The sequence below is a fragment of the Bos javanicus genome, chromosome 6 (genome assembly GCF_032452875.1).
Source record: "Bos javanicus breed banteng chromosome 6, ARS-OSU_banteng_1.0, whole genome shotgun sequence".
In the NCBI taxonomy this organism is placed as follows: domain Eukaryota; kingdom Metazoa; phylum Chordata; class Mammalia; order Artiodactyla; family Bovidae; genus Bos; species Bos javanicus.
The window spans coordinates 87,544,396-87,558,145 of NC_083873.1; the positions used below are offsets into that span (position 1 = coordinate 87,544,396).

At 40.9% G+C, this 13,750-nt stretch overlaps 1 protein-coding gene across 1 annotated transcript in view; it reads left to right on the forward strand.

The window, feature by feature from the left end:
* The first annotated feature begins 11,026 nt into the window (after nt 1-11,026).
* NPFFR2 (neuropeptide FF receptor 2) overlaps nt 11,027-13,750 on the forward strand; it is an 81,124-nt gene continuing 78,400 nt past the window's right edge. The window contains exon 1 of the mRNA XM_061420427.1: nt 11,027-11,307. The gene's annotated coding sequence lies outside the window, so the exon portion shown is untranslated. The remainder of the gene's footprint in view (nt 11,308-13,750) is intronic.

The window sequence follows — 13,750 nt, forward strand, 5'->3', positions numbered from 1 at the left end:
CAGGAGAGGGGTATTCTTGTTAAGGGGAAATCCAAGAAGATAGAGCAGCCTCTGTAAATACTTAGCATTGAAAGAGCAAGGCTTGTTTACAGAAGCACAAGTATGGAGCTCAAAATGGCTGTAGCATGAAGGTCAAAGGCAGATCAATGGGAAACGGGAATGAAACAGATCAGATCAGATCAGTCCCTCAGTCGTGCCCAACTCTTTTCGACCCCATGAATCGCAGCATGCCAGGCCTCCCTGCCCATCACCAACTCCTGGAGTTCACTCAGACTCACGTCCATCGAGTCAGTGATGCCATCCAGCCAGCTTATCCTCTGTTGTCCCCTTCTCCTCTTGCCCCCAATCCCTCCCAGCATCAGAGTCTTTTCCAATGAGTCAACTCTTCGCATGAGGTGGCCAAAGTACTGGACTTTCAGCTTTAGCATCATTCCTTCCAAAGAAATCCCAGGGCTGATCTCCTTCAGAATGCACTGGTTGGATCTCCTTGCAGTCCAAGGGACTCTCAAGAGTCTTCTCCAACACCACAGTTCAAAAGTATCAATTCTTCGGCGCTCAGCCTTCTTCACAGTCCAACTCTCACATCCATACATGATCACAGGAAAAACCATAGCCTTGACTAGACGAACCTTTGTTGGCAAAATAATGTCTCTGCTTTTGAATATGCTATCTAGGTTGGCATGAAGGTCAAAGGCAGATGAATGGGAAACGGGAATGGAACAGAGGTAGGGGGTAAATCAGAAAACAGATTGTATCCAGCTGCCTATGTAATATTTTTCACTTTGTAAACAACATGTTTAAAACTCAGCTCATTTGATCAAACTAGTGGTTACCAGTGAGAAGACGGTTAGGAGGAGGGGAAAGACAGGAGTAGGGGATTAAAGGGTACAAACTACTATAGTGAAACAAATAATATATAAGGATACATTGTACAGCACAGAGAATACAGCCAATATTTTATAATAACTTTAAATGGAGTACAAAAATATTAAATCACGATGCTGTACACCTGAAAGCCATGTAATACTGTAACTCACCTGTACTGTAATAATAATAACAGAGCTTATTTTCTTCTGGTGAAACATGGTCCTTTTGTGGAGTTTCTCATTTTGGTTAACAGTACCCCAGACCACACAATTAACCAAAGCAGAAACATCTGAGGCATCTTCAAAGCTTTTTATTTAGTCACGCTTTTCATCCAATGACTCAAGTTCTATTGATCCTACATCCCAAATCTCCAGATAGTCTTCCATTCATCTCTCAATCTAGGCCACTACTTCTTTAGTTAAGTTCTTATTGTTTGTCAGCATCTCTCAGGGTAATTCCTTATGCTTGCTCTCCCTCTACTGCACACTATGTTATGGGAAGCAATTGTTCTAAAATACCAATCCAATCCCGTCACTGCTGTACTTAAATCTTCAGGGGCGCCTTATTACCTTCAGGAAAAAAAAATCCCTAAATCCTTAGCACACACAGCTCTCTACCATCTGCCCTAATCTATATTTCTGATATCTTCTTCTGTACTACCTAATGTACACACACTGGATTTCAGCTCCGCTGAACTACTTCCAGTTATTCTGGTTCAGATGTTGGGTGGCTTAGTTAGGCATGTGGCCGACCTGCTCAACCTGACTTGATTTCAAACCCTGTCCATTCAGTAGTTAGCTGTGTGGTTTTAAGAAAGCAGTTTAATTTCTCTGGGACTGAATATTTTCAGCTACAAAGGAAGGAATACAGAAAATTATCGGTTATGAGAAGCAAATGAGATACTGCACTTTGCAAAATGCCTGGCCTTTATTTCCATTTAATAAATGTTAACTTTGTGTCTTTTTAAAAAAATATTCTGTACTTGCAAATATGCAGTTCAGTGCTCTTGGAATAACCTATTTCTACATAAGTGTTTGCCTGACAATTTCTTACTCACACTTCAATATTATTTGACATGGTAAATATTCTAACAACAAATAGCCAAAAGGTCATCTCTCCTAGGTGGTCTTGCCTGGACTCCTGAAGGAAGATTTAGAAAATCTTGTTAAATCCTCCAACAGCACATCTACTATAGTAGTTATTACAAGAATGTAATTATTCATTTTTTTGTTTCTGAGCCCTGGAGGAAGGACACTGTTTGTGATTGAAATGTGCAGTAAATACTTATTGAATGAATGACATTGGCCAGTTCAAGAAGATGGTTTGTTGGCTTGCCTGTTATCACCTTACTGATTTCTGTTATATTCTCAAGCAAATTTTAAGACTAGTAAAAATCAGCTATCTATTAGAAAGCCCAGAGATAAACCCAGGCACATATGGACATCTTATCTTTGACAAAGGAGGCAAGAATATACAATGGAGAGAAGACAGCCTCTTCAATAAGTGGTGCTGGGAAAACTGGACAGCTACATGTAAAAGAATGAAATTAAGAACACTTCCCTAACACCATACACAAAAATAAACTCAAAATGGATTACAGACTTAAATGTAAGGCCAGGAACTCTAAATCTCTTAGAGGAAAACATGGGCAGAACACTCTTTGACATAAATCGATGCAATATTCTCTCTGACCCACCACCTTAAGTAAAGGAAATAACAAAAAGAAGCAAATGGGACCTAATTAAACTTAAAAGCTTTTGCACAACAAAGGAAACTATAGAAAAGATGAAAAGACAGCCCTCAGAAAGGGAGAAAATAATTCCAAATGAAGCAACTGGCAAAGAATTAATCTTCAAAATGGATAAGCAGCTCATACAGTTCAATATCAGAAAAACAAACAACGCGACCAAAGAAAAAAAAAAGGCCAGAAGACCTAAAGCGACATTTCTCCAAAGAAGACATATAGATGGCCAACAAACAAATGAAAAGATGCTCCAAATCACTCATTATTATAGAAATGCATATCAAAACTAAAATGAGATATCACTTCACATTATTCAGAATGGCCATCATCAAAAAAATCTACAAACAGTGAATGTTGGAGAGGATGAGGATAAAAGGGAACCTCCTGCACTGAAGGTGGGAATGTATACTGGTACAGCCTTTATGGAGAACAGTATGGAGATTCCTTAAAAAAACTAGCAATCGATCTACCATATGACCCAGCAAAGAGATTAAGAAGTGACCAGAATACACAGAAAGTAACAGTCATTCAATTGATCTTTGCAACTGCATAGACTATACAGTTCATGGAATTCTCCAGGTCAGAATACTGGAGTGGGTAGCCATTCCCCTTTCCAGGACATCTTCCCAACCCAGGGATCAAACCCAGGTCTCCCACATTGCAGGCGGGTTTTATTTTATTTAATTTATTTATTTATTTATTTTATTTTTACCAGCTGAGCCACAAAGGAAGCCCAGAATACAGAGAAGAACTATACAATAAAGGTCTCAACCATTCAGATAACCAAAATGGTGTGGTCATTCACCTAGAACCGGACATCCTGGAGTGTGAAGTCAGGTAGTTCTTAGGAAGCAATATTATGAATGAAGCTAGTGGAGGTGATGGAATTCCAGCTGAGCTAATTCAAATCCTAAGAGATGATGCTGTGAAAGTGCTGCACTCTATATGTCAGCAAATTTGGAAGACTCACCAGTGGTCACAGGACTGGAAAAGATCAGTTTTCATTTCAATCCCAAAGAAGGGCACCAAAAATGTTCAAACTACCATACAATTGTGCTTATTTGACATGCTACCAAGGTTATGCTCAACATCCTTCAAGCTAGACTTCAGCAGGTTGTGAACTGAGAACTTCCAGATGTACAAGCTGAGTTTAGAAAAGGCACAGGAGTCAAATTTCAAATTGCCAACATTCACTGGATCATGGAGAAAGCAAAGGAGTTCCAGAAAAGCATCTACTTCTGCTTCATTGACTATATTAAAGCCCTTGACTGTGTGGATCACAACAAACTGTGGGAAGTTCTTAAAGAGTTGGGATTTCCAGACCACATTATCTGTTTCCTGAGAAACCTGAATGTGGGTCAAGAAGCAACAATTGGAACCTGACATGGAACAATGGACTGGTTCAAAATTAGGAAAGGAGTACGACAAGGCTGTTTATTGTCACTCTGCTTATTTAACTTCTACGCAAGGTACATCATGCAAAATACTGAGCTGGATGAATCATAAGCTGGAATCAACTTTTCTGGGAGAAATATCAACCTCAGATATGCAGATGATATCACTCTAATGGCAGAAAGTGAAAAGGACCTAATGAGTTTCTTGATTAGGGTGAAAGAGGAAAGTGAAAAAGCTGGCTTGAAATTAAACATTCAAAAAACTAATATAACAGCACTCAGTCCCATCATTTAATAGCAAATAGACTGGGAAAAAGTAGAAGCAGTGACAGATTTCATCTTCTTGGACTCCAAAATCACAGCAGACAGTGACTGCAGCCGTGAAACTAAAAGATGTTTGCTCACTGGAAGGAAAGTGATGACAAAACTAGATACAATATGAAAAGCAGAGATATCATTTTGCTGACAAAGGTCCATATGGTCAAAGCTACGGTTTTTCCTGTAGTCATGTACGGATATGAGAGTTGGATCATAAAGAAGGCTGAACATCGATCAGTGGATTCTTTCGAATAGTGGTGCTAGAGAAGAGTCTTGAGAGTCCCTTGGACTGCAAGGAGATCAAACCAGTCAATCCTAAAGGAAATCAAGTCTGAGTATTCTTTGGAGGGACAACTGCTGAAGCTCCAAAACTTTGGCCACCTGATGCAAAGAGCCAACTCATTGGAATAGACCCTGATGTTGGGAAATGTTGAGGGCAGGAGGAGAAGGGGGTGACAGAGGATGAGATGGTTAGATAGCATAAATGACTCAATGGACATGAATTTGAGCAAACTGTGGGATATAGTGGAAGACAGAGGAGCCAGGTGTGCTACAGTCCATGGGGTTGCAAAGAGTGGACACGACTTAGCGATTGAACAACAAATGACAAAATAATCCCACTACTGTGCATATACCCTGAGCAAACCACAATTGTAAAAGACACATGTACCCCAATGTTCATTGTGGCACTATTTACAATATCCAGGACATAGAAGCAACCTAGATGTCCACCAACAGATGAATGCATAAAGAAGTGGTATATATATATATATATATATATACACACACACACACACAATGGAATATTACTCAGCCATTAAGAGAGTGAATTTGGATCAGTTGTAGTGACGTGGATGAACCTAGAACCTATTACACAAAGTGAAGTAAGCCAGAAACAGAAAAACAAATATTGTATATTAACTCAGAAATATAGAATATTAAAAAAATGGTAGTAATGAACCTATTTTCAGAGAAGGAATGGAGACCCAGATGTAAAAAACAGACTTGTGGACACAGCAGGGGAAGGAGACCATGGGATGAAATGAGAAAATAACATTCACTTCAGTTCAGTTCAGTTGCTCAGTCGTGTCCAACTCTTTGTGACCCCATGAATTGCAACACGCCAGGCCTCCCTGTCCATCACCATCTCCCGGAGTTCACACAGACTCACGTCCTTCGAGTCAGTGATGCCATCCAGCCATCTCATCCTCTGTTGTCCCCTTCTCCTCCTGCCCCCAATCCCTCCCAGCATCAGAGTCTTTTCCAATGAGTCAACTCTTTGCATCAGACTGAGTTTCCTGAGAGAACACAGTAGATATCGTTTGCTTGGGTTTATATATCAGATAATTGGAGAAGGAAATGGCAACCCACTCCAGTATTCTTGCCTGGAGAATCCGAGGGATGGGGGAGCCTGGTGGGCTGCCGTCCATTGGGTAGCACAGAGTCGGACATGACTGAAGTGACTTAGCAGCAGCAGCAGCAGCATATATCAGATAGGCCCAGGCTTAGCAAATAATGTTGGAAACTGGAAATACTTGATAAGAGTAAGTCTGCATGCACATCCACAGGTTGAAGTGGGAACTTCCCAGGTATGGCTGTCGAGATGCACGCATATAGGTGAGAGTCTTAGCCCTAGGTCACAGGATATTGATAGTAAAACACGAAGTCTTTCTCTCTTACTCCTCTCACCTACAAGAATTTGATCACTTAAGTCTATGATCCTCATAACCTATGTTTGCCTCATTTCATCCATCTCTGACCCACAACTCTGTCCCTCTACCACTATCCCTTGTAACCTATATCCAATAAGTGACTCTTGACTTCTCCAGGCACTGGTGCTTGTAGTCCCTCCTTTTGGAAACCACTCCTGCTTTGATCATCATGAAACACTTCACATTCTTTTCATACCTCCCTAATTTCTCCTCATTTATGTTTTAGGCCTCTCTTCCTTTCCCTACCTTTTAGGCATCTCTTAAAGCTCTTTACACAAGTTTCTTCACTTTCCAGTTTTTTACTTGCTGAGTCAACTCACACCTACAGCTCCAACTATCACTTCTATGTGGATGACTCTCCAAATCTAAATTGGAAATGTAATCTCTCTGGCACCCTCCAGTTCCATATTTCAGCTGCTTACTTGTTATCACCCTCTGGCTCTTCTGAAATCATTTGAAATTCAACGCGTCTAAAACTGAGTCAGTATTTTCTCCAGGGTGCATATCTGTCTTTAGACTTCGCTGTTTCACACTAATGGTGTTAGCCTCCTGTGTGTGTGTGTGTGTGTGTGTTAGTCACTCAGTTGTGTCCAACTCTTTGCGATCCCATAGACTGTAGCCTGCCAGGCTTCTCTGTCCGTGGAATTCTCCAGGCAAGAATACTGGAGTGGGTTGCCATTCCCTTCTCCAGGGGATATTCCCAATTCAGGGATTGAACCCAGGTCTCCCTCATTAAAGGCAGATTCTTTACCATCTGAGCCACTGGGGAAGCCGATATTAGCAACCTCTAATTGTGGAAATTCTAAAACTAGTGCAGTCTCAGTTGCCACCTTGGCCTCAATGGCCAATTCCTGCAGCATGTACCTATGTCAAGTATTCTACCCCATCCCTTCTTTTCCAGTTTTTCTGCCTCTTCTTTAACACAGTTCTCTCACCAAGACTACAGAAAATTTCTTGCCCGCACTCTTCCCCATATAATTGGTCCCGCTTACTGCCTACTGTCAACTTGGCTTTCACTTTGTACACTAGTTTAGGCAAAGCTCCTTCTCCTCAGTTGGTTTAGACCATAGAGACCCATTAATCCCCAATTAGCCTATCTTCCACCCCAGGTACCCAGCCCTAGTCCTCAAACCATGGGAGGAAAGATGACACAGATCATCTCAAGTAATAGATAGCCCAATGCATACTACACATCATAGAGATGCCAGGAGTAATTAATAAGTTATTGAAGATATGACTCTTTTATAGAGATTATTTTATTCCTACTCATTTTAGCACTACAAGAAATTTATCTCAAATCAACTGCAATCAAATACATACAAATAGCAACATATTGATAACTGATAGAACCATTAATTACATGATTTTTTCCACTTCCCCATTTATACAGGTTTCTACTTCAGGAAATTTGTCAAAGGAATTGCTTAGTTTGTTGTTGTGTAATTGCTAAGTCATGTCCAACTGCAACCACATGGACTGTAGCCTGCCAGGCTCCTCTGTCCGTGGGATTCTCTAGGCAAGAGTACTGGAGTGGGTTGCCATTTCCTTCTCCAAGGGATCTTCCCAACCCAGGGACTGAACCCTCATCTCTTCCAGCTCCTGCCCTGGCAGTCACATTCTTCACCACTGATCCACCTAGGAAGCCCTGTTTTGGCCATTACCCTAAAGAAAACCTTGCCTTCTTGCAGAAGGCTGATAAATAGATTAAGTCATTTTAGATGATTAGAGCATTTTTTATTCTAAATTGACAACATAAATCCACTCTTACATGCAAAGGATTAAGCTAAATTCTCAAATGTATGGGTACTTAAAAAACTCAGAACCACAAATATTTTAAACATAACAATGTATTGAATGAAAAAAATACTCACTCTAATTCTTTTTTGCAGTTCTGAAATATCAGCTTTCCGAGAACACTTATGGTTTTGACTTCCTAAGCATTCATCATAACATCGTGATATGTTTTTCCAGAAGCAGTGGATTTAATCTTATCACATAACTGTTACTGGAGTTTGGGTAAACAATGATTATTTTAAGGCAGTAGCTTAAGTGTAAGAATGAGGGCCACTGAAATAGAAACCAAGCATGCAATTTGAAATTATTTTGTAATTCTCTTCTAAGATTCAGTCCAACAGAAATGAGAGGTTAAGCAGGAAAGAAGTCTGATGAGATCTTTCTTTGATTTGTTATCATCCCATAGTATTCTTTATTATCATCCCATAGTATTCCACAAAGCATTCATTACACTGTGGTGACCCCTAAAAAAGGTCAAATGTTTCTTATTTAGAAATTGCCTTGACTGACTCTTCCTTTGTAAAAGTAAAGGAACTAGAGAGTTTAAGTGCCAGTTCACTCCAGGTGCTTAAACTCCACATTGTTTTGACAGGTTTCAGCTCAAAGCACAGCCAGTCATTCATGATCACCCGGTTCAAAGCCCCACTCCCACCTTCACATTTTATCTATGTGAATGAATTTCAATTTTCCTTATGTAAGGTTGCTGCTGCTGCTGCTGCTAAGTCGCTTCAGTCGTGTCTGACTCTGTGCTACCTCATAGACGGCAGCCCACCAGGCTCCCCCGTCCCTGGGATTCTCCAGGCAAGAACACTGGAGTGGGTCGCCATTTCCTTCTCCAATGCATGAAAGGGAAAAGTGAAAGTGAAGTCGCTTAGTCGTGTCGGACTCTTAGCGACCCCATGGACTGCAGCCTACCAGGCTCCTCTGTCCATGGGATTTTCCAGGCAAGAGTACTGGAGTGGGGTGCCATTGCCTTCTCCGTATGTAAGGTTAGCACAGAATAATGGATAATCACAACACCATGGAGCTCAGGTAGATTTGGGATCTGACACTGTTTCTATCACATATTAAATATGTAACCTTGGCTCACTACTGATTTCGGTAAGACCTTGCCATTCAAAGTGTGGTGTGTGGACCAGCAGCATCTGCAACACCTGGGAACTTTTCAAAAAGGCAAACTAGCAGCCCCATCTCGGAACTTTGGAGTCAGAATCTACATTTAAATTCTCCATTAAAATTGTCAGTGGGGGAAGGTGAGGGGAGGAGGATAAGGACAGTAGTTCTCACAGGGTGCTGTTTTATGAGATACAGAAAGTGAGTCATGATTTAATGATTATTACATGGCAAGTTTTGTATGTCTTTTAATTTGTAATAGAATTCTTGCAAGCTAGACATTACCTCACTGTCTCATTAGAAGCTTTGCCATTATTCCTAATTCATTCTGGTGATCTATTTTTCAAGTGGTGGTAAGTAGAATCATACGGGGGTGTGTGTGCACTCAGTTTCTTAGTCAGTGTCCGACTCTTTGCAACCCCATGAACAGTAGTCCACCAGGTTCTTCTGTCCATGGAATTTTCCAGGCAAGAAATACTGGAGTGGGTGGCCATTTCCTATTCTAGGGGATCTTCTGGACTCAGGGATCTAACCCACATCTACTGTGTCTCCTGCATTGGCAGGCAGATTCTTTACCACTGAGCCACCTGGGAAACCCTATGATATGGAGTGATGGGTCATAATTTTTTTTTTTTTGCTTTGACTTGAGAATTTCTGATTAGATACAGAATGCCTTTCTCTTTTTAGCTTTATTTTGATGAACTTTTACTTCTAAGTCCTGCCTCCTATTAGTATCTGTTTATCTGTTTAATGTCTTTTATCCTAAGACTTCCTATGCCTTTAAATGTGGTTGCTGCTGTTGTTGCTGTTGCTAAGTCGCTTCAGTCGTGTCCAACTCTGTGCGGCCCCATAGACGGCAGCCCACCAGGTTCCACCGTCCCTGGGATTCTCCAGGCAAGAACACTGAAGTGGGTTACCATTTCCTTCTCCAATGCATGAAAGTGAAAAGTGAAAGTGAAGTCGCTCAGTCGTGCCCGGCTCTTAGCGACCCCATGGATTGCAGCCTACCAGGCTCCTCTGTCCATGGGATTTTCCAGGCAAGAGTACTGGAGTGGCAAACTCACAAAGTGTGACTAGCATCTCTGCCCTGAACTATGCAAAGGTTTGGGAAAGATAGCCCTTTCAGGATCCTGAACACAGGATCCAGGTTTAAACACACACATGTCTGAACCTACGACCTTAATCCAAGACCAAAGAATCCTATTTTAAAAGATTTCTCCAAGCAGCTTTTTCTTGTATCTCACAATCTGCAACAATTTAAGGCAGAGATATGTAACAGAGAGCTGAATTTTCAGCTCCTGGAGCCTATTATGTCATTTAAAAACAACCTCTGTGATATTGGACAAGCCATTGAATTTCGTGCCTTGGTATGGACTGGAAATAATTGTACACTATGACTTAACAAGTCTGTTGTGGTTTCCCATAGCTGTCGTGCTGTGAGGGTCCAATCTGATAACTTATGCAAACAAAGACCCTTCACAGACTTTCCCCACACCTGACCCTCATCTCTGTTACTCTCCTAAATCACCTTTATCCCTTTCTCATAATTGTACAAACCTATAAGTTAGTTACGTATTAGGCACGATTTCTCTATTAGCGACTTCCAACAAAGCACATTCTTCTTGTTAGAATCACTGAGTTTTTCTTTCAGGTTCATTCCTTTCTCCTTCTAATTACAGCATGAATTCACATTTCCACAATTCCAGAGAGGATTTCTTGCAAGCTAAAAGGTCTTTGCAAGAACTCACGGATCAGGGTCCACTTTGGAGAACGGGAGGGTTTTCGCAGTCTGCATGCAGCCTGCAATGAACTCTTTATCCCTAAGAGAATGTTACAACAATAAGGTTTACCGAATGCTTACTATGTACCAATCACCACCCCAGGCATTTTGCACAGACACACTCATTCTCAGATTACCCGGTGACTATTATCAGCCTTATCTGTAGTTTACAATGAAATCCCAGACACAGGGAAGCTCAATCACCTGCCCAAAGTATGGAGCCAGGCAATCAAAGACGCAGTATTAGTCATAGTGATGCTTTCCTTTGCTGCACACGGATTCTGAATTTCACAAGGAGGTATCCGGATGCCCCTTATCGGGATATGAATACTTTCTTTGGGCTCCCAGCAGCTGGCTGCTGCCCCCTGGAGAGTGACGTTACATCGGAGGGGGGCCAGGAGGCAGAGGGCGAGCCAGCGTGCGAGCACACAGCCCCAAGCGTGAAGCCTGCAGGCAGGCGCCGGCGGGGTCCGAGACGCCAGGCGGTGGCAGGTGGAACCGGGACAGGATCATCGGAACCTGTTGCTGAAACCCAGCCAGGACACTTCGACGCCGCTGGGGCTCTGCCCTGGGCGTGGTCTGCAGGTAGGGGAGCGGGTCAGACTGGGCTGGGAACCCCAGTGCCCGCGGCTGGCTTGGATGATTCGCATTAGCGATTGGGGAGTGTTATCTTGGATTTTGCGACTTTATTCTTTCCACTTTCCCCAAATCCCTTCCTAATCCCATGGGGCACTGTCTGTGGACTCCCTTTGGTCACCAGCGTGACTTTTTGGGGCTTCTGTGCCTAGGCTGTCCAGACCACTGATGCCTCTTCCCAGGCTCCTAGTGCTGGGATTGGGCTAGGAACCGGGAGGAGGGAGCCACTTAAAACCCCTCCATAGCAACCCCCAGCCCCCTTTTAAAATAACTTTCCTGTTGAGTCTTCTTGAAGTCCATGCCTGATACTAGCGAGTTTTCTAAACTTCTGTCTACATTTGTGATGATTTAAGCAATGATCTTTGGGTATGTGAGTGAGGCTGCATCTTGTATGCTTTTATTTGCCAGAAAGGCTAAAATGTGTTTTTTTATCTAGGTCCAGCACAGAGCCTCCACTGAAGGCTCTTGGAGAGATTTTTGTAAAGCTCTTTCTAGGGTGTGAGAAAGGATTTCCAGACAATGCCAAGGTTAGCCTGTCTTTTACCAAAACTCCAGGCATTTGCCAGAAGTTCAGCCCTTGGTCAAAGACAGTGTCTGGTGTGGAAAACCAGGAGCATTCTCTGCTCTGCGCTATGGTTTTTGTTTAAAGACAGAACTATAAACTAAGAAACAAAGATTCATTTGCTTATCCCTTCTTTTGCCCTCAGCTAGACTAGGTATTTCAAAAAATTATTTATTTTAAAGAGTCAAATCTAAAGATGGCATGTTATAAGAATATGATAGATTTCTTTTCTGATCAAAGTATTAAAAGTTATTTTAACCATGTGTCTAAATTTCTCTTTCCATTATACATCCAAATCATTTTCAACTGATAATGACCAAAGAGGGGAAAGATAGGCAAATTCTGGTTTGTAATGTGTAAACACATTTCTGTTTCCAGCTTCAACTCTAATTATGTAAACCGAAGTAGCTTGTGTAAAATCATCTTAATATTTTAAGTTATGATTGAATTTGAAAAATTGCTGTGAAATGCTCAAGATAGAACCATTACCATGAACAGAGAGTTGAGTGGCAACTGTAAACAGAGTTTGGTTAGCGTCTTTCATCTGTTAAAAGCTGCTATCATTTAGGAGAACAGGTCTTCACTGTATACTGCATTATCATCATTAAAAAGTAGTTGTTATAATAACCTAAAATGTAATTTCAATATTGCTTGATGATGCATTAATGTGTTATTCATATGTTATCTTCTGCTTTTTTATTAGCATAAATATTTTTCTAAAATCCATATCATCCAAGAAGATCTTCCTAATAGCCATTTTTCTTGATGTCCATAGGCATCTTCAGCAAAGTTTGAATCTCAAACATTTTTTTCTTAGTCTATCATCTATCTGTCTATTTTATCTTACATTTTTATTCCTGAGCATTTTATGAATAAATTATGAAGTATTTAAAAGTCTGTATTAGAAATTTGTTGTCTTGTTTTTATGATTCTTTAAGTCATAGCTCCTTTTAAGTACACCAGTATTCTTTTTTTACAGATTCAAAGGCTGTAGAATGTATAGATATAAATTTACTATTAACCAGTGAGTGATTTGCTCCTGCAAAAATTGTTTATTGTTCTTGTATTTATTATTATTTATCAGTGTGTGTGATTGCTGATAAAAAAAATTCATGAAAATGACTCTCTGATAAATATTCATGAATGTTTTCACTGTAGTGCCCTAGAGTGGATCTCTAGCTGTAATACAGACATAAGAATAACTGTTCCTCAAAGCATCATATATTAAAAAATAATCATTTTGTAAAATATTACTTTCCTTATTCTGGAGAGGGTAAGTTGATTTTAAATGAAAACTTTAAAACTGTTGTACATATTGAAAGAAAGATAAATATAACCTCATGTTCCTAAAATAGATCTATATAGTTTTATATTAATCTTACCAAGTAGTTCTCTTAAAGACATGAATTTTATGCCTGCGATTAGCCTGCTGTTGACAGCTGATTTTTCTTTCCTTCCTAATTACCTTTAGTTTTAAGTTCTAGCTCTGGGGGATAAACTGGCTCTTAAATGAATTTTCCAATTGCCTTGAAACTGAACATTCGGAGTCTAGAAGGTCCCTTACTCTATCAAACCAAAGGCAGATGGAAAGATACTGCCCCAGCAATGAGTTACAATGGTCACCACAACAGACAGCTTTTTTGAATGAGTTTCATGGAAATGGCAACCCACTCCAGTGTTCTTGCCTGGAGAATCCCAGGGATGGAGGAGCCTGGTGGGCTGCCGTCTATGGGGTCACACAGAGTCGGACACGACTGAAGTGACTTAGCAGCAGCAGCAGCATGTCCTTTAAGCACCTTGTGGAATTCTGAGATACCAGAGTTACAAAAA